Source organism: Rutidosis leptorrhynchoides, chromosome 1, assembly GCF_046630445.1.
Source record: "Rutidosis leptorrhynchoides isolate AG116_Rl617_1_P2 chromosome 1, CSIRO_AGI_Rlap_v1, whole genome shotgun sequence".
Taxonomy (NCBI): domain Eukaryota; kingdom Viridiplantae; phylum Streptophyta; class Magnoliopsida; order Asterales; family Asteraceae; genus Rutidosis; species Rutidosis leptorrhynchoides.
This window is the reverse complement of record NC_092333.1, coordinates 29,009,641-29,012,724: the sequence shown is the minus strand read 5'-3', so window position 1 is coordinate 29,012,724 and position 3,084 is coordinate 29,009,641.

The following is a 3,084-nucleotide window of genomic DNA, read 5'->3' as shown; positions in this document are numbered from 1 at the left end:
TGTTGGACCCTTCAAGATTACTGAAAGGATCGAACCCGTGGCTTATCAATTAGAATTACCTGCTGAACTTAACAGCATACACAACGTATTTCATGTCTCGAATCTTAAAAAGTGTCTCGCTGATGACACTCTCGTTATTTCTTTGGATGACATTCGCATTGATGATAAAATGCACTTCATAGAGGAACCCGTAGAAGTCATGGACCGATCTGCTAAACGCTTAAAACAAAGCACCATACCTATTGTTAAGATCCGTTGGAATTCACGACGTGGCCCCGAGTATACCTGGGAACGTGAAGACCAAATGAAACAGAAATATCCCCATCTCTTCTCAACCGCTAATGCATCCGAGAAGTCTACCTAAAACTTCGGGACGAAGTTTTTATTAACGGGGAGGTACTGTAACAACCCTCACTTTTTGACTTCTAAATTACTGAATTAACCCTAGGGTTATATGTCTGACTATATGTATTAAGGGTTGTTATATACAATTAAATATTGACCGAATAGTAATTTTTAGTCAACAATGTACGCTTAAATAAATAATATATTATTAATTTATATAATTTGACATAATTTAACTAAGTATATAAACTTTGTATCACTTTTATTATTTAGTTAATGTTTTATATATTTAACTATATAATAAATCCAATTATATATAAATGTAATAATATTTACAAACTTACTAAAACTATAGTTTAATAATTAAAATCATAATTATTATTAAAAATACAAAATACCGAATTATTTATTATTTTTATTCAAAATTTGTATTTATTAATTAAATAAAACAAAAATAAAAAAATAAAAAAAAATATTATTGACAAATATTCTTGGAAAAATATTAAATAAATTTGTTTATTTACATAAAAAAAAATCCTTAAAATAAATAAAAATAAATAAATAAATAAATAAATAAATTACTTTTAATTAAAAATTTTAATGGAAAAACTACTTTTATTATTTTATTTTGTGCATTATCCCATGACCTAACATTTAATACTTTTTAATTTTAAAATCCCATTAAGAATTAAATATTTCTTTTTCTTTTAATTATTTTATTCTTTTTACCTAATTTTTTCAAGTATAAATACCCCTCATTTCTCATTCAAACTCACACTAAAATTTCTCTCATTCTCTCTTTGAAGAATTACTACTAGTAAGTATTCTTTTCTTACTTTTTATTTTTTTTACTTTTCACTTTTTACTTTTTACTTTTTACTTTTTACTTTTTACTTTTTACTTTTTACTTCGGTTATTATTTTTACCGAAATATGTAAATAATGTTATAAATTATATGCAATTAAAAATAAAATAAATAACATGTATACACTATTACTATTACTAGCATCTATAACCTACTACTTATATTGTACGGAGTAACATAAAAACATTTTGGGATATGTATTAGAGATGTATAGATCTTCGAACTTTCTTGACGAATGGTTTCTATGAGATTCTAGGCAGAGGGTTTGGATTTCCGATTTAAAGGGTCCTATGGCTCAAGCCCCTAGATCTAAATTAGCCATTCGAAGGGAAAGGAGTGATTGGAAGCTTATCTAATACGACAAGTATCCTAAAATGGAAAACACTGATAAAAGTAGAAACTCTTTAGTCATAGAAACTTAGTAAAATAAGAAACTTTCTAAAAATGGAAACTTTATAAAAATAGTAACTTACTAGGAATAGAAACTTAGTAAAACAAACTATACTTAAATACATACTTAAACTTAAACATGGGCAAAACACTTAACTACTCTTAAATGTCAATAGGCTGACTTTCCTGCTCACTCGTTCAACTCTTTATTTCGAGGAATAACACTCTCTCTACTTACTAAGGTGAATTCATAGCCCCTCTTTAATTGCTAGCAAACTTACTTACTTTTACTTGGGGTGAGACACATGCTGTTTTTACTTTTTACACTTTAGACACAAGTACCAAACTGTTAAACTATGCTATACCCGGCTATGTCCGACTAAGTCCCTACTGTGATATTTTTAATTGCTGCGGCATGCTTAATTATTGGGGGTAGGCCTATCGGGAGTAACGTCCCCGATACATTTGACCAAGTCATTGTATTACTTAATAATGAAATTAAACCGACAAGGACAGACACAACTTGTCATGGGGCAAACTTGAACGTTTAGTCAAAATATCACGCATTGGCATAACTTTTTGATCCTGCGGGAGATCAACTTTACAAACTAAATCTTGTGGTCTAAAACAACGACAAACTTTTTGTTAAACCTATGAACTTCACTCATCCTTTTTTTGGTTGACACTTTAGCATGTTTTGTCTCAGGTGCTGTTTGATTCAAGCTCTTATACTTACTGCTTATGTGATGCTACTTGGACATAGGATCAAGAGATATCGCATTTATTACTTCTGCATGTGAACATTTACGATATTGTTATTCCTGTCATTGTAACGACATTTCATTTTCCGCTGCGTACTCATTAAAGTTAAATTCGTCCTTTAGTATTGTTCTCGTTTATTATAATATGTTGGTATGTTTTGATATTAGTGACGTTCCTTCCAGACCCTATTGGGAGGACGTTACAATCGATACCACATCGGGTTAATATATGATATGGGCTTAAAGTTCTGGCGATCGATACCATATCATTATGTGTGGGCGTAAAGTGTGGGTTTTAAGTTCAGGCGATCGATACTACATTTTGCGTAGCGGGTGGGATTTAAGTTCGGGCGATCGATACCACCCCGGGGTTAGTGATATATTTCGTTGTACACTAACGGTTGTTGGGAACACCGATGGGAAATTCGAAGTACCATTCCCTTGTACTATTGGTTAACCATGGTTATGTGTTTGTAGTGTGGCACTTTATATTATTCGAGTTATATATGCTATTGTTTGTGCTAGCTTGTGGTCTTGGAGATTTAGCGTTATACCTTGTGTTGGTATGTCATTTAAATTGCTAGCGTGTATGAGGTAATTGTGTATGTGATTGCAAGTAAGTAGGTTATATATGTATGTGTATAATTATTGCATTCACTAAGCGTTAGCTTACCCTCTCGTTGTTTACATTTTTATAGATTTGCATTGGAGGCGGTGGCTCGG